Consider the following 24885-nt stretch of genomic DNA (forward strand, 5'->3'; position numbering starts at 1 on the left):
AATCACATTGATTTCCATTTGATGGATGTAAGCATATGCTGGTAAATGTTATTTCCAAAGTCATATAATTATAGACTTGGAAGGGACCCTGAGGATCATCTAGTCCAACCCTGAATATGCAACTGTCCCACATGGGGAGCAAACCTGCAATCTTGGCGCTATCAGCACCACACTCTAACCATCTTCAGTTAAAGTCCCTTTATCCAAGTTGAAGAAAAAGAAAACACTGAAAATATAGCCATAAAATGGTGGGAATTTTCTTTGCCCTTGTGAATATGATTGATTAGTTTAGCTCATGCACTGAGTTCAAGGCCAGTTTTGTTCACTAAGATTATAAATTTTATGTTATCATTGTTGCTGCTGCCCACTAAGTAATCAGTGAAGTGTCTGGGGCTATGCAAGCTGAACCAGTTCTTGGAAGATCCCAGGCCATTTTAAGCCACGTTTTCTTTTCATATTTCCTGCCCATCACTCAGATGTATTGATTAGATTTGCATTTGCTCTTCCATGTCTTTTTCTCCCACCACCTCACAACTGGGAGGTTTTTTAAAAAAACAATTAACCAACAAGTAAAAATAGCTGGTCACCCAGTGAGTTTCAAGGCTAAGGGGGATTTTGAACCCAAGACTAACTGAGGTAAAAGGCAAATATTCTTGGTGGAATCCAGCATAGCAATCAGATAAACATTCTGTCAGGGAAAGAATTTCCACTTGTGCCACAAAATATTCTTCCCCTCTCCTCCTCATGAGTGTCCCTAAATCTGTTCTAGGGGCTCCCCCAACCCTCTGGAATGGTTTTGGGGAGGGTGCAGCGCACCCACGTTCAGAGGAAAGGAGGAAAGTCCTCTTACGCAAACAGAAAAACTTATGCTGATAGCAGAATACCACCCACTGACTACTATGCAATTTTGGCTCTCTTGTGATATTTGTCACACTATCTAAGAGCTGAACTTGCAAGAGTACATATTTAATAGTGCATATATTAAATTAATATATTAATGTATTTAAATTAATACACATATTAAATATATTAAGAATTCATATATTAAAAATGTGTTTCTTTCCATTTCTAGCCTATGTTGACAGTATTTTAGGTCTGTGGTGGAGGAACATGCATTGATTGCAAGATGATTGCAAGTTCCCTGAACAAATTGCTGGATACAGAATTATTAGCTTATGATCACTAGACTTATTTTAAGAGTTCAATGGTAAATATTTAATAAGTATTCAATAAGTACTTTGAGGGAGAGTAACAAATGCAGATTTCAGTATTTAAATGATATTTAATGGAGATAATATGCTTCAATACTCTGAATACATCTTCCAGAGGATTTTCTAAGCCTTAGTGGTTTGGCGAGATTCTCCCCCCCCCTTTTTTTTCAGTGGACTGTTAAATGGACATTTTTGCATCACCCAAAATGAGAAAATGTTTCGTCAAAAAAAAAAAGACAAAGGAGGATACAGATTTGCATAAAATTCATATGTATAGATGCAAGTTTAGAAATAATTACTATAATTTAAATAGAAACACAATGTGAGCAGGTCACCTGCATGCCTGCTCAGTCTGCTACCCAAAGCCTCACCGTAGACTGGCAACTTCAAGGTCTCTCCTGGGCTCCATTTTTATAGCTCATAATCTTTAAACCAGACTTGGATCAGACAGCTTGTTTAACAGACACTCTAAATCCCGTTTAGGGAACACATACCCTATCACAATAGATGAGAGAGAGAGAGAGAGAGAGAGAGAGAGAGAGAGAGAGAGAGAGAGACAGACAGACAGACAGACAGACAGACAGACACCTGTAAGGCTGTTGAGGGCAGTGTCAAAAGATTTCTGAGTTATTGTTCACTGGCTGTGCACAGACTACCAGCTTAAAATGCAGCCAGGACATTCTGTCTCTCAATTCTCTTTTCTTTTCTTTTTTCTCTTATGTCTTGTATTTTGTGTTTTTATACTATAAACTGCCCTTGATCTTCAGATGAAGGGCAGTACATAAATTTATTTTTTTTTAAAAAAAAGGAAATTCAGATTGAAGCTGTTTTGCAGAAAAACACAAAAAATGCAGTATTTCATATGAGACAACAGGATAGATATGGATTATGGCTAATATGTGTACACCACTGCTCAAACCAGTGGCCAGTGTTTCTCTTCTCTTAATTTACGGTCTGCCTGAAGCATATGATTAATATGTTTCTGCCCCCTTATGTAAAAGAAAAGAAAAGAAAAGAAAAGAAAAGAGGAACTCTAAGTAAAAAGGCAGGTTAAACCTTGCCCTGGAGAAATGGCTATATATTTATAATTATTTAAGTTTATTTCTGCAATTTATATAACTGCTTGATGTACAACAAAAACTCTCAGTGCAATAAAAATAAAAGTCAGTTAAAATCATGAAATCAAATTTAAGCAAGATGCTTGCTGGAATAAAAAAAATACATTAAAAATGTCTATAGTAGGTGAGCAGCTCTTCTATATAAAGATGCACAAATAGGAGAGGTCCTGACCAAGGAAACGACTGATTACATCTTGCTTACTTCAGGGCTGACAGCTGGGATAAATATCCCATCCAATGAACAGATGAGCTGACTTCAAGCACAGGCTACAGAGCCTGTCCTTTGCTGAGAGGAGTAAAACAGAAACCATTTACTTGTGATATCTGAGTACCCAAGATACTTACTTTTAATGAGATGACATTGAAATAAATGTGCTGCCCTGAACATTCCAAAGCGGAAACTCTTCTTTTAAACTTTAAGCTTAATTGATCCTGTGCCGTGAGAAATCTTATTGAAATCTGAGGGGTTTGTGCTGTTAAGCTCCTTTTCATGTACTCAATCAAGTGGCCGCGAGGACAAATGACTTTATTACTAATCAAAAAGGAAGATGTCTGTGTAATTTTACAAATTGCTCTGTTACGAGCACCATTCTGCCATTCATTTTGCTCAAGAAGAGACTCTCCTGCTGAAACGGAATCAGATTTGCAAGTTACCATTTTAAGCGAGAGATGCCCTAAGAGCTTCTCTGCACTCCAATCTAAGATCAGCAAATCATAAACCTGTGCTTCTTGAATGAACGCCACAATGCTGCAGGATGGCTATTCAAGGAAACAATGGCCAATGATGACACCTGACGGTCGAAATCTACATGTTGAAATTTGGGTTTGGATAGAAATCCTAGTTCTGTCTGACATATTTAGCAGAAACATTTCAGATTCCAACATCAAAATTGATTTATGTCCTGGGCTTATACGGGGCATAGAATGCCAAAGCGTAACGCAGATGTTCTGAGCCAGGAGAGGAAAGAGAGTAGCGAGCTGACTGGGCTGATGAGATTTCTTGTCCAAAACATCTGGCGGGCACCAAGTTGGCAATTGCTTCCATGGTGGTTTGACAGCGATTGACAGAGAGCTATCTGAAGAACAGCAGGGATGTCCAAATACATTCTTAGAACTATTATTCATTTAGCAGGAGGTTAACTACAAGGAAATAGCTCTCATATTTGTCAACAAAGTGACCCACCACCACTTCTTGAGCTGTATCTTCATTTTATTTTGTCTTCATCACCTGCCGCAGAAGCTGTCTCCCTGCTCCCTTCAGTCCCTACAATGCACCTGTCCTGCACCATTCAAGTTAAAGGACAGGTTGCCACAAAAGTGAAGAGTGGATCAAATTCCAAGAACACAGCTGATCCCCCAAAACAGGTTATAGGATTCACTGTCAGAATCATATTTATATGCCGTCATATTTATAACCCGAAATTGTTCGTTAAACCTCTCTTCTCCTTTTCTCCTCCCTTGTGCAGTTTATCATCCCCCCATGCAGCAAAGATTTCTTAGCTCTTTTATCACCCTCAAGAAGGTTGGAGGAAAGATTTTAATCAAATTCTCATACGTCATTCGGACACCCTCTTCCAAAAAAAAAGAAAGAAAGAAAGAAAGCTGAAAGCCTGCAGAATCTGTGGCTTCGTGTGTCATCTGGATGAATTTTATACCATCCATTTTATTTGCATGATAGAATTCCTATTTATTTTTTAAATCCCTTATAGAGTATTTTTATTGACTTCATGCTTCTCGATGTGCTACCTGACTCTATAATGCCACACATTCACTTCATGCTCTGCCTTTCCGTCCAGTGCCAGCAGAATAGGCTGAATGCTACGAATGAATCTGAAACAAATAAGCAGTAATTTGGATTATCAAATGCTGCAGATGAACTACAAGGGATGATTGCCCTTCCCATGATGATATAGTATTTCCTTGTAAACTTCCTAGAGGTATTTGGTTGGCTTGTGAAGATTCTAGTCTAGTGCTGAACAAGCAATTAAACATTAAACCCAGATGTGAAGGCAGTACAACTCCAGTATGTGTATCTGTGTGTGAAAGATAGCACATCCCTTGCCTGAAGGTGGGAAAATTAAGAGCTCCATCACTTCCTGGAGCCTGTGATCTGGGCTCTAAGACTTCCTGTTGCCGTAACCTGCTGTGAAGAGCCTGTGATATAAAGCGGACAGGTAGACAAAGGCTTGAAACAAAAGTTGCTAGCCAGAGGATAGGTAGATCAAGGTGGCTCTCAGCATGGTAAGGAAAAAATGTTTTAAGCCTGAAAGAGGGGCAAACAAGAAAGCTGCTACTCAAGAGCAAGATTCTTCTGAAAGTCTGGTTGGTAAAGGGATTGTTTAAGTTCAAGGTCTGCATTTTAATCTACTTTTGGTTTTTTGCTCTGTTGGGGAATTTGCTGGATTTCTCAATTATGTTTTCCTTAAAATTCTCTCTCTCTCTCTTTCTCATTTTAGTAAACTTTTTCTACTATTGTAAATACCCTTATGCCTAGAAGCCATAACCTTCTCTACTTTGCGAACTTCAGGCAGACCCCAGGAAAGTGGTTGGTGACTGATAAAGGACAGCCTGATAAGGCTCCTCTTCCCCTTTATCTTGTAGCTTCAAGCTCTTGGAAGAGGCAAGATGGGCTGAACAGAAGGGCACACCCTGCCTATCCAGGAGTGCCTTACCCTCAGCCAGCATGTGACCCAGGGTGGGTGGGAGGTGGCCATCGCTGAGGCAGAAGATCACGGGTGCAACTTTCAGATTCTACCTAGCCAGGTGCAGTCGGAGGACTGTACCCTGGAATTTGCTGCTACATCGCAAGAAATCTTGGCACAGAATTATTGGATCGCATGGCACAGCTGATTGGGCAACAAACTGTCTTGAGCCAATGAGAGTAGCATCCCTGGATTTTTAGGCAAATTTGCATCCACATCAGAACAAAGTATAGATAGTCATATTGGTCTATTAAAATCTAAAGTATAGCAATGTTTTTATTAGGAACAATCAGAAAACCTACTATTTCATGCTATTTTGCTTGGTCCCCTAGTAAAGGTCTTGTCCTACTGTGCATTCAGCATCAGAGTAATTAAAGGCCAGGATCTCAAAACCAGTGTTAAAGATGCCAAGGATTTGGGCATGACCAAATGTAATGTTTCCTTCCTTGAAAAGCAGGTCCCCATCCAACATCTGAATGTGGCTGTTTGCGAACTCAAGCACCAAAGCTCATTAGGTTCATGGAACTAGTTGCACAGTCCTTTGGATCCCAGTCATAGTTAGGCTGCAATCCTATGCACACTGTTCTGGGAGTGAGCCCCATTGAAAACAATGGGAATTAATTCAGAGTAACACCTAGGATTGCAGTGTTAGTCTACATAAATGGTTTTCTCCAGAGATGACTTTGAAAAATTAATTTAAAATGCATACAAAGTTTAGATTTTGTACATTTTCTATGACAAAATTAAAGTCACCACAGCTCCTGTTGTAAAAAGAGGATAGTGCCCATAGCTCTTCTTTTCACTTGGATCAAAACACTCTGTCAGAATAATTGTTCTGTTACTGGACTTGGGGGTGGGGGTGGAGAGGCATAGGCAATGCTTTTCTGAACTAGAAGGGAAGGAGCAGCAGTAGTTTGTTTTTTTTAATCTCATAAAGTTGAACCAGAAAACTTAATCAAACCCTGCTTGACCTTGAAAACAAGATTAAGTGTTTAATCTAATCTGGAAACACAATGCTCTGAAGAAACATTGCTGGAACTGGAGACGCTTAAATCAACCTTTGATAAAATAGTAACCCAGAGGGCAGCTTCCTCTTCATTCTTTGTCTGACCAGTATAAGCTCTCTTGATTAGTTAGAAGCCTGACCACATACTGATCTGCTTGACAGAAAAATAAAATGGAGGTCGGGGGGGAAACCACCATTCCATTTTGCTTTTCAATCCATGCAACATGTTTCGTTGCTCCCAGACCCAGGAATCAAGACACCTGTATTTAAATAAGAATTTAATTGAGTTGCTGATCTACAAAAGTCCTTGGTTATCCACCCAACTCTTGAACTGTAAAAGTGGTACCTACTGAAGAATGCTTGGGTAACTTAACCCTGGTTCCAAGCCTTGAAAGAGCTGTACACTGCTCATAGCCAGCCAAACCTATCACTATCACTGTTACTTCTGTGTATATGTGTGTGTGTGTGTATATATATATATATATATATATATATATATATATATACACACACACACACACACACACACACACACACACACTGCCCTTCATCTGTAAATCTCAGGGCAGTTCACAACATTGATTCCCCACTCCCTCACCATAGTTTTGCCCTGTTGTAATTTTTAAATTTTCTCTTTAGAAGGCTCTTCCAGGTTAAGTTTAGAAACACCCTTGCCAACTGCTAATTCAGATCACAGAGCAAAAGGTTCCTACTTTAGGGAATTTCCCGGACACATCCGGAATACTGCAGCCGGAAGCAGTATCCAGCTGGAAATCGCAAAAAAGAAAAAAAAGGTCTGGGAAAATGCGGACGCATGGCAACCCATGTCAGCAGTTATTGTGAATTTGCCAAAAAAAAAAAAAAAAGCTCGACGTGGCAACCATACCTACTTAGTCCTGAAACAACAAGCTGGACCCACACTGCCATGATCTGGCAGGAAAGGTAGTTTACCATCCATCTGCTGGAAATGGACAGGCAGACCTTAAAAGCCTCTCCCATTCATTCATTTTATTTATATGCCACAATTTTTTATTTTTTAAAAAAAATCATGCTCAAAGCGGCTTACAACAGAAACTAGATGCATTTCAAACAAATATTAACAACATACCAAGAAACTGCATTCCAATATTACAAATATAACAAGATCACTTAAACAACATGCAGCATTTGATAACAAAAACAACAAGGGAGCATCACAGTTCCACCTTGGTCCTAGAAACACTCCTCCCATGATGTTGCTCATGTGACTTCTTCCCATGTGACTTCTTATTGGATGCACGTCCAGTGCTGCATCTGCTTTTAAAGTAACACTTCCACATTTGGATGGCCATCTGTCACAGATGCTTTTGCTGAGATCCCTGCATTGCAGGGGGTTGGACTAGATGGCCCTTGGCATCCCTTCCAACTATGCAATTCTATCTACAAATTTTGCCATAGGCGGCAAAAGGCTGCACTGCTGCCACCCCACCCCTCCAGTTGTGAACTCCAGGCATCCAGAGTCTAGTATTTTATTTATAACCTGCACTTTCATAAAATATATCAAAGAATCTGAGGGAGGTGCTGGAAGTTTTAAGTAAGAAAAATGCAAAATAGTCACCCAAACTATCAGTGCAAAAAAATCCGCTTTCTTTCCTTATGCTTTTCTCTATGTGCCAAAAACTCCCTCCCTATCCTTATGCCTTTCTATGTATGCCAAGAGAACATTCCCTCATTTTTTTGGACACTGCCCCTACCTGTGAACTGGCACTTTGCTTAAGACCAGTGCTTTTTTGGGGGGACGCAGGGGTATGCATACCCCTAAACATTTTGTGAATCTAAGTTTGGCCTAAGTTTTTTTTTAGAAAAAAGCACTGGTTAAGACTGTACATATATATCTCTCTATATAGGCACCTATCACAGAAGGAAGAAGAAAGACCATTTAATTAGTGTCAGTAAAGCCAGGGCAGTGTGTTATGGGCTGACCTAGCACAAGCACAGATCATGAAAGTGAGGCAGATGAGAAGCCACAAGTGCATTAGCAGTTACAGAATAATGTAATGAGAAAATGTTTATGGACTTGTGGAATGGTGCATAACTGCACTGGGAATTAATGTTTGCCATGGAAAGGAAGGTCTTTTTTCAGACATGCTGGGCCTTCGGCCATCTGTTTCAGGTCCTATTCCAGCCTAGATTTTATTTCTCCTGGTTTGCTGGGTAAGAAATATGCTTCCTATATGTACTGTTTATAATGGGCAGATGAAGATGGGCTTTCTGCCTTTAAAGCAACACAAGTTTTGACGGGGGAAATCGTTTGGTTTTACAACTGCTTTCACAAACATGTTACAATTTTCTTCATCCACCCATTCACATGTAGCCTAGAAACCTCATGAGTTATACCTGGCCTTGCCTTATACATCAGAGCCACTTCTTCCCAGCCCATCAAAAGCCTATATTCCCCCCGCTCCACTTCTCTCCCAGATTCTATATGTACCCTCCTGTTTACATAAGCTAACAGAGTCCATAATAGCAAGGAGTGTGTGACCCTGCTCCTTGGTTTCAGAAAGCAGAGGTTATGAATGTGTGATGCACACCTGAGGAAACCCTAACCCTTGGTTGTTGTTTAGTCGTTTAGTCATGTCCGACTCTTCGTGACCCCATGGACCAGAGCACGCCAGGCACTTCTGTCTTCCACTGCCTCCCGCAGTTTGGTCAGACTCATGTTTGTAGCTTCGAGAACACCGTCCAACCATCAAACCATTGCAGTAATATACCTGCAAATAACCCTTGGTTATTTGCAGGTATATTACTCTCCCTCAGCTTGTGGGTTTTTGCTCTCCCTTGCACACCTTCCCTGACTGGAAAAACATTACTTGAAGACCTTTATGTTCATTGAATATGTGGGCATTCCACAGCGAATAATGTAATTCAATGAGTCCTGCATTTTTTTAAAAAAAAACCCACTTCGAAACCTTCAGTCATATTCAGTATACTTTTATTCAGGTGAATGGCTCCATTAACATCACTGGGATAGGTCATTTTAGTCAGAAGGCAGCCATCACGCTGAATTAAGACATATCCCATTGTGTAACTGCTTAGTCCATAACTGACCTTTGCAGCTGAAGCACAACCCTTGCCCATGGTATGTAACTTGCCATCTGACCCCTACATCTTAGCATCATTCAGGAACATACTGGGGAGGTGGGGATTACAAGCTGCAATACTGAATGATGGCAAGGATGAAGGAAGGGCTTCTTAGAGCATGCCTGAAACAAAGATTTGCCTTAATCTAAAACCTGAAAAATCTGAATGCAAACTTTGGGAAATGGCTCCTGCCCTCCTTCTTTCCTTCACCCTACAATTCAGCTAACATGATCTTACAACGCTCCACTGTTCTGAAAAGAGAAAGGGTGCAACAGGAAGGGAGGTGTCAGGAGGAACCACTCAGAGTCCTCATTTACCTGCATTATTCTTGAAAAGCACAGTTGTGTCTGTCTCAGCTGGCATAAACCAGTGGGTGAACACTACCTTTTTCAAGGTAGATTTATTACAATCCCATGTAGAATAGAGGCCCATATTTAAAAGCCTGAGATGTTCTCAAGCTAAAAATGAACTCATATAGAATTAAATGCTTACACTTTGGCAAATTACTGGCTAAGAATCTTACAAAAACAATTATGATTTTAGGAAGAACATAGAAACTGTGCTTTCCTGATATCTTTGATCCCTCTAGCTCAATGCTATCTAAACTGACAGGCAGTAATTTCTCAGGGTTTCAGACAGGGGTCTTTCTTAGCCTGACCTGGAGATAGGGAGGCCAGGTCCAAAAGAACACAGGGCTCCTCCACCAGACCAGTAACTTTTGGCTCATCTCCAAATTTGTCTTCTCCTGCTGTTCACTACAAGATCTCTGTGGTACTTGAGTTTGCTTTTCTCTTCCTCCCTCCCATCCTCATTTTTTGTATCTTGTCTTTTAGCCACATGTCAGGGACCATCTTCTGCATAGGAGCCATCTCCTAGGGGCCCCTTAAAATATTTGAGGGGGCTGCCCCTGCCCCAAGTTGATGGGCATTGCCATTCAAATGGTGTGTGTGCACCACGTCTTGTGATCAGTTATGCAGGGTGGAGCTTACCTGCCCCCTCCCAATATTTTATTCAAGTTGGCACCCCTAATCTTCTGTCTGCATTTGTAAGCTACTCTGGTAACCCCCCCTTTTTTTGGCTGAAAGAAAGATAAAAATGCCACATGACGATGACAATGATGATGATAGAGAGTGAAGTTCATCAGGTGTGGCTTGTCAACTTGGAGATTCCTTCTGCGTGGAAAACATCTTACCTACCACTGAGCCATAGTCCTTTCCTAAACATATTGACTCTGGTGTTTCAATAGGAAAACTTGGGTGTAGTTCAAAAGGAAAAGATGGAAGATGGGCTAGATTAGATTCAATGTTCATTCAGAAAGAAACAGATACCTTAATCAGGGAAGCATGACTTTTCACTGCGTGCGGTTTTGGTTTTCCATTCAAGCTTGTTACAAAATTAAATATTTAAAAAGGATATTTATTTGACTGCCTCAATTAGCTCTGTAAGGAACACACACTGTTTTATTATGTCTGAATGACAGTGTACCAATAGTCATTTCTACATTTGCAGAAATGTCTGTCAGGCCCATGGTATTTCAGTGGGTCAACTGTTAGTATTTGACCACTTCTACTGTGACCAACGTTGTAGTGCAGCCTGTTTCATAATTTACTGATGGCACAGAATAGTTGTTGATAAGCCTTATTAGCATTCATTCATGCTTTTCAAGAACCAAAGCTAACTTTCACTTTGAAAGTCTAAAAGTTCTGTGCTGGCATTCTTGCTACACAGGAAAATGCTGATGAAAACAATGGCTGCTGAAATGGCAATTATTTGCTGAGTTGTTCACAACCAGATGTGATGAGGACATCTCCAGTAGATGTTACCTACTGAGCACTTGATGAAACATCTGTGTGATGTGACATTTATTACACTGCTTACTGGTTCACTGTAAGGGCAAACTGGGTTCTTACCTTCATAAGGGCACAGCGCCTTCAGTATCCAACAGGCAGGAGTGCTTTGTTCAGCAGGCCAGCATATCTGCTGCTGTTGAAACAAATAAGAGGACAGCACAATGTGCATTTGATGCAGGAAGTATAGATTCCCTGAGAATCTTGCACTTCAGAACATCAAAATCTTGCAAACTGGAAACTCTCTCTCTCTCTCTCTCTCTTTCTCTCTTTCTAACTTATTAGACTAATGATGAATTATGCAAAATGGTTTGATTTGTTTTTGTTTTAATTACCAGTGTATTATTTTTTTAATAAAAAAACTATTAGTCTCATATACCTCCTAGCACTATTTATACCAAATAAAGTAGAATAATAAACAGCATTTCTATTTCAGCTTGTCTGTTCCTTAACATAAGAGAAACATATTTCTATGCCCTTTGGAAGCTGGCTGATGAATGATGAAAGAGGCATAAAGAGGCACTGGATTTCAGAATTAAGTTACCAAAGCTAATAGTCAAATAACAATCCGTGTTGCATGGAAAAGATGGGCAGAGATGAGAGAAGCTGGGGTGAGTGAACCGCATGGATTTTTTGGCAATTGTTTTACTAGTTAAGGTTAGGGGTGTGAGAGAAATCCAAGTCAGTTTACACTTAAAGGTGATCTTATCTGATTCACACTTTCCAGACTATCCATGAAGCATAGCTGTAATTTGAAATTTGCACTTTCCCAAATCTTGGAGTGCAGTTCTCCAGCCAAATGTGTACAGAAATGCATTTAATAGGATAAACTGTGCATATAAAGGAATATATTGGTGAAAACAACATACAAAAACACATTATATTAGGGGAAATTGCTTTTGCAAAAATGCATCCATTAGGAGAGATTTGCACTAAAACGCTGAAGTTTCATGAGGACTTTTTTTAAAATCCTGAATTGATGTGGAAATATGAAGAACCAAGCATAAGACTGGAAAAATAAGAAACAGAGAAAAACCAAAATAGACATGTTTGCCCAGTTAAGAATGAGAAAATCTCCTCCCTTTGCAATAATAAATGTGAGAGGATAACAAATGTGAATTATCTTTTCCGAATGCTCTGGCAAATAAGTAGAGTCTTTTAAAAATGAAACAAGGATTAAAGGCCTGACATACTGATGTTAATTGAAGCACTGCTGAACGGACGTGCTTTTTAGCAGTGACAAATAATTTAGTCTTCTTGCTGGCTCCATACAGCTTGTTGGCTCCGTATGACTCTTCTAACTATGTATAAATTACTGGCTAAAGCTACAGAGTTCTATATCCCCACCCCTCCCATTTTGCAATAGTCTTCAAATTGAGCAGCTTTGGCTAACGAGGAATCATGTATGGCACCCACAGAAGGCAAATTTAATATAGGCGCTCTGAATACCTGCCTTTGCACAAATGTTACTGTCTGTACTATTCGTGTCAATAATAATTAAAAGCTAATTCTAAAACACCTGTTAAAAACCCTGTTGACACTAATTCCGTGTCCAGCTGCTTGCACACTGCAAGCACAACTTCATCCTAAGCCTTCTGGGGGGGAACAGAAAAGGAACTGCTCTCTAGCAGGTCTTTCTCAGATGGTGGAAACTGGGCTAGCTTCATTTAAATTAAGCCACTTGTGCCATGCATGAATTGGATCCCAGCTGAGGACCAGTTTACTGCACATGTTCAGTATAGCTACTCAATGGACAAGGTGCCTAGAAGATAAATTACCTGAGAAGAAGCCGCAGGGAATAGGAAGACTGACTTTGAGGAACAATGTTTAAGGCTGCGGTCCAGTGTATGCTTACATGAGGTAATATTCTCCTCATTTAATTCCAGTTCAAGAGCCAACTTTGCCTCTGCCTTGCCCATCCCTCTCTGCCTCCTGGTAAGTAGCAGCGACTTATTTGACTGGTCTGGTCTATATATGGAGGAGAATTAGATGAGTATGAAGTGATAGGTTGTATAGTCTTAGATGAGTATGAAGTGATAGGTTGTATAGTCTTACCTCAGGTTGTAAGTGAACAATCACATTTTTATAAAAAAAAATGTTTCCTTGGCAAAAAGAAAGAAAATAGAAAGAGAGCAGAGAAGGGAGTACAGTAATTATACTGGAACAATTCTTCCTGATGACCTAAAATTTACCTGTAAGGAGTTTTTTTTTGGGGGGGGGGGTGTCACAGGTGGGAACATTCAAAAGTTTCACATGCACACACAGAGAGACACACACCACCTGCAGCCTGAAATGGCATAGTTCCCTTCACCACTGTAAGGGGAAAGCCATGCCCCAAATTTCATAAAAACATAGCAGAAGAGAAGCAGTATGTCTTTCATTATCCTTAACACAATAAGGCATTAACTTACCTGTCTGTAATCTATTTTTAAACCTTCTATGCCTACAAGAGATCCATGTTGAAACACACCAATGTGAGGAAACCAATTATCCACCAATACTGGCTGCGCTGCTAAAGAAAATGATGCCTTTTGAAATACTATTTTTGCTAATGTAGGTGGACAATAAAAAGGAGAGCAAACTCTCAGGAATCAGCGGGAGTTTGAAATGTAGACAATTTGCTTTAATAGCAGTGTCCTCTTGGGGATATGTTCGAAGATCTCTGATCCTCCTGTCATTGATGTCTAGGAAGCATTTCCTATGGAAATTGAATTTTTAAAAAAGACCAAGCCCAATGAGGGAAATGTTGAACTAGATGTAAACCTGTGACAAACTCCACGGCTTTGATTATACAGAGACCGCTGGAATTTTGGAAATGTGGTTCTTTCATTGTGCCAGCCATGCACTCCAAAACAGACCCCCCCAAAAAAAAAAAATACTAAGGGACACCCAGTTTTCCTTTATATCATCCTGTAGGGTCACACTCAAACTCTGAATTCAATAACCAGAGCAAAATCTCTCTACAAAACATTTTCTCTCCAGTATAGCTGACACCCAGTTAGTGAACAGGCATAGGACTGAGCTGTAAGTCCTACAGATGTCAGTGGTTCTTTCTTCCAATTGTGCATAGGACTGTAGCCTTAGGAAGGAGCACCAGTTCAATTCAGTGGACTTGTAAATGAGTTAAAATGAAGGGTGAAATTTTCACTATGCACAGCGAGCTGTTCAAAGGCTATTTAAGCTTGTTTGGCATAGCAGTGCAAGAAAGTGGCGCAAAGCATTCTCAAGGACGTTTTCAAAGTCACAGAGCAATGCAGAAGCAGCCCTAAGGTTAGCATCCTTACCCATTGCTTCATTACATGTCCAAGGTCTTGCCTATTACACAACACAGCCCTGCCTTTCAGGGGATAGTGCTGAGGTTTGGTTTTACCTCAAAAGAGTAGCGTGGCAATTAATACATTCCTGTCACTTTGAAAAGACATTGGGTTAACTCAGATGCAATCAAACTTACTGCCAAAGGGGGAAACAAATAAGGTAAACACCAAAGCCACTTGCTACAAACACATGACAAACCCTATCGAGCGTGAGAATTCTCCTGAAACAACCATTTGCAATAGCCTTTATGAGAAGGGAAGGGTCTCTGAACGCAGCATGGAAGCTTGGAGTGACAAACCAACTTTTTGCACATCCATCAACTGGCTGATTCGTGAAGCATTTCTGACTAGAAGGGACCACACAATGGTTCTTGCGATCACGCTGAAAGTTGCGAGAAATCAAATTTAATTTGCATTACAATGCACCATTTAAAAAATTGCATTACAAAGTAGTCCTCTCACAGGACTCCCGTGACTTCCTTTCCACTTATTTGAAAAGCAGACAGCAGACAGTGAACTTAAGCAGAATTTAAGAGGCACCACATTCATTTTTACCCTAAAATGAAGCCAGGACTCATGAAGTAAACACAAACTGGGGGGGGGGAGTCAATATTGTGCAGACATCATAAAATTACTGCAATCCCACAAATTGTAAAACTGGCATTTTGTACAGGAAGGAGAATACATGTGTAACATTTTTTAAGGGGAATGGTACTGAGTTTAAAGCACTATATTCAGTCCAAATGTACTTTTCTTCTCAAGGGTTGAACTTTTGCAGGGAGTATCAGCTTTGCAAGTGAGAATCAGTAACTGTGTAGGATTCCAATTGGCTGCATTCATGTGTCATAACAAAAAACTGCTCTATTCTTTTTTTTTAAAAAAAAGTTTCCTTTTAAAAAATTAATAAGGCAATGGATGAACAGATAAAATATGAATATTTCAGCAGCGGTTTAACATTTTAAGAAGGTGGACAGTTCATCTGAAGCATGATAATGAATGTTTGTCACTGCAAAGCCATGAGGAACCATACTTATCCCACAGCTAAAGGGTATGCAGTGATCTGTTTTTTTATATTGTGTTTACATCACCCTAATAGGGTAAAATATATATATATTGTGTTTACATCACCCTAATAGGGTAAAATAATGACATAAAGTACCAAGACTGGATTACTGCAATGTGCTCTATGTGAGACTTCCCTTGTGCTTGATCTGGAAGCTGCCCTGGTTGCCGATTTGCTACTGGACCAAGTTCAAGGTGCTGCTACTAGTATATAAAGCCTTCAACAACTTGAGACCAGTACCTGTTAGATAGATCACCTTACTCCAAATTTGGCCACTATGCCGCTTTGATCTGCAGATCTGGCACTGCTACACTACAGGTATCATATATTACCCATTCTTCATTTGTATGAAATCGATCTTTCAGTGTGACAGCACCAAACTTTGGAACTCCCTGTCTATCAGGCAGGTGCCTTTGCTGTACTCTTCTCAGAGCCTGCTAAAAACCCCTTTTAAAAAGCCTGCTGAAACACGCAGAATGCTGGTTTTAATTTGCGTGTTTTAATTTGTTTGTTAGCATGCACCTGGGTGTGAACCTCCCCATGGCAATTCCTACTGGTTGCCCAGCAGGCAGGCTGGGTGGAATCCCAGTGCAGGATGTGGGCTGCCTAGAATAAGGTTACCAGATTCTTTTCAATGAATCCAGGGACACTTTTGAACTTCCTACTAAATAGATGGATTTTGTCAGAGACTGATTTGTAAATCCGGGGACTGTCCCTGGGAAATGGGGAAATCTGGTAACCTTAGCCTAGAAGCAAGAGAGGATCCTTGCCTTTATGCAAGATCAAACCCCAATGATCCTGTACCCAATGAATTTTTGGCCTCGTTGATCTTGTACATGGTTCTAGTCTGCTTCCTGCACTTCTGCCTCTCTGCGCACAGCAATATTTTTGGTGCATAGACTTACATATTCAGATGGGAGTGTCAGGATTGTGGCAAGTGCTCTTTCCTTATGTTAAAGGATAAATATGCCAAACAATGAAATGATTTCACCATTTTTTAGGAGAAGGTTTCAGTTGAAAGCAAGAAAGGAGAAAATGTATTATTTAATTTCAAGAGTTAATTGACTGGCTGAAAGAATGGCATTTGACTTCAGAAGCCCTTGAATCAGAGACTCAATAAAACAAATATTTGCCTCCATGATGGCCCAGCTTCCCAAATTCATGCAGTTATTTTCTGTTAGTGTTAAGGGGCCTTGAAAATATCAATCCTAGGCACGTTACTGATGAACTAGGCCCATTGTGAAGTATTTTGTAATGCTACACTTAGCTATGCCGCTAACTTAATATGCAAATAAATTCAAGTATTTACTGAGCCATGAGAGAGCTACCAGGCACATCTCTCATCGTCATTGATAGGGAAAATAGATGGAGGCTACCAAATGGAATCGGGAGATAAGATATATGCAAAATATTTCTCTGTTGCAAAGGCAAAGTGCACAGCTGCAGCAACATTAAGGATAAATAGACTTTTTCCCCCATGATAGTCTCTTATGAACATATTTTTCTCTCTGTGTGTAAGCAGTTATAAGCTGTGCCATTTTCAGATCATAGAGTCACTTGTACTCTACAAATCTCTCTTCACTGGGCTGGACAACATCCCCGCCCAGCTCCTGAGGTTTCAAAACACTGCTCTATAATCTCAGGGCTCATCCAAACTTCTGCTTGTCCCATGTCTAGAAAACGTGGAGCTCAGTGGTTTTCACCTTGTCCCATTCATTTCCCAGGAAAAACCCACTCTTTGGTGCTAAATCAGAGTAGACCTCAATCTAGAGCACCCCCAAATTTCCGTTTGCTTCGATTGAGTGCTAAAGAGCAGTTTTTCCTCAGGGGAAACCGTGGGACGAGAGGAATTGGTGGATAAGCCCTTAGTCAAGTTGCCTCTGCAGCAAAACATGGTAGTGTGGAATGCCTCTGCTCAAGGTCCAGCTCAAACACCCATGCCATTATTATTATTATTATTATTATTATTATTATTATTATTATTATTATTATTATATTTATTATTATTATATTTATACCCTGCCCATCTGGCTGGGCACCCCAGCCTTCTTCCAGGATATGCCATAGATAGATCTGAGCATGTCCATCAAATAGACAGCAGAAGATTCTACTTCCACACCCCACAAGTGCACTAGAAGCCACTAATAGGCAGCCATCTTCTGATGCTTCAGATGCAAATTGTGCATAGAAACTATTTTAAAAAAATCAGAAAATTAATTACAGACCTGGAGATAATGTGATGACTTGCATTCTGTTACTAGTACAGTATAGTCACAGAAGCTTGCTGCATATCCTGTATGCTTTTCCTGTAATAAAGATCTGTCAATCATCTTTCACGAAACAATGAATGTAGCAATAGCTAATCTTTTTAAAGTTCCTTCACAATCTCTGGTTACCTAGGCGATACCTGTGATTAGAAGATTCCTCACAACATTAGCATTTTCCAATACTCAAAGTCCACTTGTAGCACACTGCTATAGACTTGACTATTTCTCTCTCAAATAGCATTTCTCCTCAGGGAAATTCCCACAGATGCTGGGAAATGGCACCGTCTTATATATTTTATAAGAACCTATGGGATTTAATAGAGAAATCCAATCCTGGTATACCATGCATATGTATACCATATTCTATATACTAAGAATTATCTCTTAAGTTCTATAGGAGGTACCTTGCTATCATTTTAAATCTTAAGTTCCCCTTCAAATTTGGAATTTGAAAGGATGGTTCTCTCACCTTTGTTTAGCAACCTTTTGACTCATTCTCATTGTCCAAATACAATCTTATCCACCTGCCTACAAAAAAGCAGGGGGGGAGTTACCTATATCAGCAGTTGCTTCACAAACAGCAAAACTGGGGTGAAAAACTAAAAGTTCATACTCACATACCCTTAATTAAGTCTTAATTTACTGAAATCTGTAAGGGTTTAATTGATCCGCATGCACATTTATCCTATTTCTTTCCCCTGTACGGTTCTGTATTCTCACAAAATTACACACCAAAGCATCTCATTCTGGATGACCAATATATTTGTATCTTCAGAGTATTTTCTACATACACAGAAAAATCTGTTTTAAAATGTGTTTTAAATGGGGAGGTGAACAAATCACCGTTTCACTTATCAGCATATTAATACACCTATATATTAACAACAACTTATTTCAAACATTCATGCCATTTGGGCAAGGAAGTAAATAGATATTTTCTCTTTATTCCTATCTTTTGGAGCATAAAGAGGAGATATTGCTAAATGAATAACAGAATTTTTAAAAGACCCGTTTAACAGGAATACACCTATATTTCTACCTGATTATTGTTTTTAATTATGGTTGTTAGACATTCTGAAAGTCTTCAGTCTGAAGAACAAAATATACATTTATGTATAAATAATATATACATATATACACACTAGTTATTCTGTTCTGCTGAGACACATATGAATGTTTGGCTATATATCCCTTCTGGTCACTAAATTATACTAAACATCAGTTCAGCAGGTATCAGGTCAGCAACTAGATTTTTTCTGGACAGCCACTCTGAGAAAGGAGTGGAGTAGCAGACATAAACCACCACCACCCCTCTCCAGAGGGCTGGCTTCCAAGGCCTAATGTCCCTGGTACCTCTCTGGGTTTGTGAGGTATTCCTTCTGGCCCAGGGGCTTCTGATCTCTGAAACCTACTGCTATGCAAATTTACTCTGCACCTTTCAAGTAGCCCTGTTTCAAGGCTACTTCATCTTGGCTGCTTGCATAGGCGCCGACTCCATGGGGCCCTGAGGGGGCTCGAGCCCCCTCAAAAAAATTTTTGGGGGGGCTCAGCCCCCCCAATAATCTCGGGCGCCCTTCCAGCAGAGCGCCGCCGCCGTCCCCCGCCTCCTCCCCACCTGCTCCTTCGCCAGCCAGCCAGCCAGCCAGCCGCGCGCCCTAATCGGAGAGCCCCGGCCGTCCCCCGCGAGATTAGGGAATCCCCGGGGGCGGGGGCTCCTGCCTCGCTGCTTCGCAGCACCACCGCCACTGCCAAGGCACTGCCGGAAATCCCGCGAGAACAGGGGAATCCCGACTGGCCACACCTCCCAGCCAGCCAATCGGCTGGCTGGGGGGGCGTGGCTTGCCCTATTTAGGGCCGGAGCCACTTTATTTGCATATTCATGAGCTTATTTATTATTCATGAGCTTTCCCGGGCCCCCCCAATATTTTTTATAAGTCCGCGTCCCTGGCTGCTTGAGAATGAAGACTGAGAAGCTCCTTGAAGCCTGGTGTGAGCTGCTGAGACTGCTTTATATTGCAACTCAACCCAAATTTAGCATTTCACCACTCAGCCTACAGAGCGGTCCTTTCTATCTCTTAACCTGTAACTAAGTGATGCAGAAGACATTCTATGCACCATATACATGTTAAGGAAGGAAGAGTAAGGCTTTGAGATATTTGAGATATTAGACTGAATTGCACAACACTATAGTTTTCCAGTACACATCTGTGTGACTATATAAATCAGATATTGGGTGATATCCAACAGTAGTCATAGGGTAGATCCACCGAAATCAATGGAGTTAAATGACTTAAGTTCATTGATTTGAACAAATGTACTCTGAATATGACTAAGTTGGATATCAGCCATCGTTGCTAGTATAATGGAGAGAATGCTTAGTGTGACTGTTAGATACTGAGGATTTTATTCAGATTCCTGTTAGGTATATGTTTCTTGTCTTTGAGGAAAACTGCTATAAATAACAAAATGAAAAATAACTTAAAAAAAATAAAACCGGAACATTCTCTCAGCAATCCTTATACCCTCTTTGTGAGTCACAGCAGTATTATTATCCCCACAAACTACATATTTGGGAGGAGGGCAGAGCAGACTGAGAAGTGGCTTGCCAAAGATTCCTTAATTGATAGCAAACATGATATTTGACTACATTGTGTACATTCTTTACCTTTAAAGCACATTCAAACCATGTTCCTTCCCTCAAAGAATTCTGGGCACTGTAGTTTAGCCCTCACAGAGTTACAGTTCACAGCAACCCTTAACAAACTACAGTGCCCAGAGGTTTTTTTAGGCAAAGAATGTGTTTCAAATGTCCTTTAAGAATATACTATGTATACAGTCCATGTCTCTTAGCCACTATGTGACAATTGTTCTTACCATTAGCCTAAAAGATACAAGCATTTTAAATGTGGCCTCAAGCTTGCAGGTTCTGTTCTCTGTTTTATATATATTTTTTAAAAAAACAAAAACAAACATAAAAATCCTGAAATATTTAAACACCATAGCATGTTGTCATGGGTCTATTCCTGTTGTAATCTTGATCTTCCAATTGCCTTAAGCACTCCAAGTCAACAAAATAAAACAAAAATCCCAATTTCATAAGACAAAAGAAGGGACATGCAAACATAAGAAAACTCCTGCTAGATCAGTCCAAAAATCTATCTGTTTCACCATCTTCCACCCTGCAGTGGCCAAGCAGGTGCTAAGATGTGAAGGCAACAGTCCTATCTTGTATCTAGAATCTAATACTAATAATCAGAGCTACTGCATCCAAACATGGAGGTTTCATTGAGCTATCATCACTAACTGCTGTTAATAGACCTACGCTCCGTGTGTAGGTCTAACCCCCTCTAAATCTACATTGGATGGGGGGGGGGGACTTTAGTATCATTTTATGGTTTTACCAATGCAACCTGATATTAATTTATGGATAAGCAAAATGAGTCCTGCGTAGTTGAAAATATGCAGGGGGGAGAGAGAGAGAGATGCAGGTTTTATATCCTCATAGCGTCTTTCTAGTACTGTACTGGATCCAAAACTTTGAGTGGATAGTGAAAAATGTAACTGAACAATGCAGGCTGCAGGCAAGCAAAAGGGTGGGGTGTCACTGTCTGTAGTTTCCTTATGCCAGCTCAAAATAGTCTCATTGCTAGGGTTGCAAAGGGAGGGGAATTTGTATGAAAGCAGAAAGGATGCTATGCCACTTTCAAATAACTGTTCTCTATTTGGGGACAGTAAAGAAGGAGTAAGGGTCAAAATTAACTGGGGACAATCCCCAGGTAGAGGTATCAGTTAAGCTGTCTTGGTAAGTGCCTGAGGGGGTGGGATATCACTTATTGGTTGTGTGGTCACCTTTTGTTCATTCACAGTATAAACTGTTGCTGAAGGCTGTTCAAACTCACAGATCAGCTTGTAGTATTAATTCCGTTCCCCATGGCATTCACCTGTGTATTACAAAGCATTCTGGTTACAAATGCTTCAAACAGGTCTCTGAAGACGCAAAGATATCAAATCTATCCAGCTGCCACATTTGTACAAGCCTGTGTGTCAGGATTGATTCCGACAAGAGATTAGACTCAAATTTTTGATCTAGCCCAGGAATTTTTGATCAAGCCCAGGACATAGACTCATGCTTTTTCTCCAGGAGTGGAAATCTAACCACTCTTGACAAAATTGTATAGAGAAAACAACCACCGTAAGACAATTCTTTGAAACATACACATGGGAGTGAATAAGCAAGAAATATATTGAACCTAATATTGCCAAAAGATCTCTAAAAGCAGGTATTTTAAAGGTCAGCAAATCCTCTGCTGGAGGAATATGCTACTGAAACATTTTCTGCCTGGTCCACAGATAGGTAATATCAGTGCAGAAGCACAGAATTTATTGGACATAAACTCAACCTGCATCCAACTTCTCAAGCTCTGTTGGCTTCAGGATCAGAGCCACCAATTCACATTAGCATCAGATTTGTTCCTAAAGACTTGTCCTAAACTCAAGATAGTAATGACTGAATCTCTGCGAAAGCTGCAAGCCATTCAGTCCAGCTAAATCCTCTGATTTTCAGGTTGCAGCTCTATATATGCACAGAACAAACACTCGGCATTTTCTACTCATTCACTCCTGTTGTGTCTGCTTCCCCCCACCCCCCAACCTCTATTTTGCTGCGGAGCCAGCCTTAGAAGCCCAGAGCATATCATATTTTAATTTTATTTTTAAAAGCATCCACCCATCAAGAGGCTGCTTGACCACAAATCCGCAGGCATATTGTTTAAAAATAAAATTAGAATTTCAGGAACATGTTACACATGAGCAGGAAACTCCATATTATTCCTCCTTAATGAGATGAACCTATTCACTGAAAGCCCATTCATGGACTCGTATTTACAAACGGGGGTGGGGTGGGGGGAGAGAAGCAACTTTGAGAGATGCTCATTGTTCAATTACTCATTGATAATCCCCTTGGTCTAAGGTGGAAGGTAATTACGTTAGGGGCATCGGAGAGGCTTTTTCATGCAACAGATGCATTTCCCCTGACTCAAACGAAGACTCTTTTTGTTTCTGGGTGTTCCACTCAATAGTCATCAAATACACATTTCCATATACATTTTAAAACATGTAAAATGATATAGTGCAGGTAAACACAGCCAAAGCTAAAAAAAAATGGTATTCTCTGTAAGTTCTATGTTTTACACTCTCCAAGTTAAAATCATCATGCTTAAAATATATACAGGGCTTCCTGTGAATTTCAGTAAGGGTACATCAGCATAAATATTCAGGTATAAATAGATCAGTTTTGGACAGAATGTTTAAAGGGATTCATAGCCGTAACAGCAAAATCTAGGCTATAACCACACTGTTTATATTCTGGTATAAGCAGTTTTCAAAACACACACACACCCCTTTACTTGTCAGAAATGGGGAAAGTCCACTTCGACAAACATATGAAAAACCTTCAAGCCATTCATTTATCATCAAAACCACAGAATTAACTACACACACACACACACACACACACACACACTTTGTTTGATACTGACAAAACAAAACATGCAGAAGGCTTTAATAGGATGCCTTTCAATACGGAACTGTTCCAAAGACAGTACTGATAATTAGCATTAAGGTGGTTAAACTTAAGGCTTGAGTGTTCCCTGAAATTGTACACCAGGATATGTGCATATGCATACATGTATGAATCACATTAAAAGGCTGTAGAAATATTGAAGTCGATAGCATGGCATGCCGATATAATGACAGCTGATTTTTTAATAACGGGATGACCCAGCAGCAGCAGCAACAAAGCACAGGAAAAACAACCACCACAACAACAACCCCCCTCCCCTTACCTATTGCTTATGTTTTAATGATGGATCAGCTTCTTTACAGACACCAGATATTTTGGCCCAGAGAGTAGAGGACTTGGAGCACGTGCACGCAGACCGTTCCACAAGCCATTTTCCCCCTGTCCGTTAGCACACCGTACATCTCCAGCAGCTCCGCTCTCCAGCTGCAAACATCTCATTAGACTAATGCATTCAGCACAGGCAGAAAACTCGATTTACCATAGCTACAGCAATGAATTTCCATTACGATGACAGCTTCAACCACATCATGTCCGGAAAACCAGCCAACCACTGCCTTTTAAAGAACACACACACATACATTTTACAAGCAGAAAATGAGGCGTGTGTGTGTGTGTGTGTGTGTGTGTGTGTGTGTGTGTGTGATGCTGTGCTGTGCTGTGTTTTCTTCCGCTCGCTGCAGCTAAACTAAAGAGGGAGGGATGTGTCACGTTATAGAAAGTCTGCATAAATAGGTAAAAAGCATTTGTACTTTTAAAATAATGTCCCTTACAGTAACAGGAATTCTTTGACAATGATTACAGTGGGTGTTAGGAACCTCTCTCTCTCAATCTTTTTCTCTCTCTCTCTCTTTCTCTCTCTCTCTTTTTTTAAAACTATCCCTCCTTTGTTGCCATAGTAACCAGACTGTATCATCATCTCTTTGTCCCAGTCATGCAGCAACGTGGCCCAGTATTGCGCTTTATACGACATCAGCGACATGAAGGATCTGTCGTTCGTTCGACTGGCGATAACGACAGCAGGCGGCTGTGGCTTTTGACGCAACAAATGTTTTCCTCAGTTAATGGCACTGTTTATGCAGGCTAGCCATTTTATGTACTGATGCTTGTGCTCCCGATCTAGGGTGTATCAGGTGCGTACAATGCAACAGTGATGGGCACAAAAGTTGGTTAAAATAGCAGGCGAGGGTAGGCAGGATGGAGCCATGGGAAGTTGCTCCCCTTTCCATCTTCATCACAGTCTCCTTGAGTGAGGAGGAGATCTTATCTTCATTCACCTTCCAAGGCATAGAACAGGCCGGTAGCATTTGAGGAAAACTTCCTGCAAATAAAATTAAACAACAATCATCCTTCCATGTACCACTGTGATGTCTGCGATTAGATTAGCTTTTATTGTGGCTTTAAAAAAGAAAAGAGTGTGACATCTATCATTCACTACATAGGCTTATATATAATTTGCTGCATTAGATTTGTTATAAATTCAAAAGGCAGTCCCCAGTAATATAGGCCTCTTTGGAGAAAAATGTTAGACAAAAATGAACACAGCATTGTTGGTTCAGATCAAGTTCCATATAATCTCGCATTTTGTTTACAACCAGATGCTTCTGGAAAGCTTACAAGCAGGACATGATGTTTCAGGGTTTCCGAAACTTGCGTCTC

General features: G+C 40.3%; 1 protein-coding gene across 1 annotated transcript in view; it reads right to left on the reverse strand.

Annotated features, from left to right (window-relative positions):
• Positions 1–23872, reverse strand: part of SCML4 (Scm polycomb group protein like 4) — a 72048-nt gene extending 48176 nt beyond the window's left edge. Inside the window, exon 1 of the mRNA XM_081186645.1 lies at positions 23492–23872. The gene's annotated coding sequence lies outside the window, so the exon portion shown is untranslated. The remainder of the gene's footprint in view (positions 1–23491) is intronic.
• Between the last annotated feature and the right edge of the window lie 1013 nt (positions 23873–24885).

This window comes from Podarcis bocagei, assembly GCF_964188305.1.
Source record: "Podarcis bocagei genome assembly, chromosome: 3".
Lineage (NCBI taxonomy): Eukaryota > Metazoa > Chordata > Lepidosauria > Squamata > Lacertidae > Podarcis > Podarcis bocagei.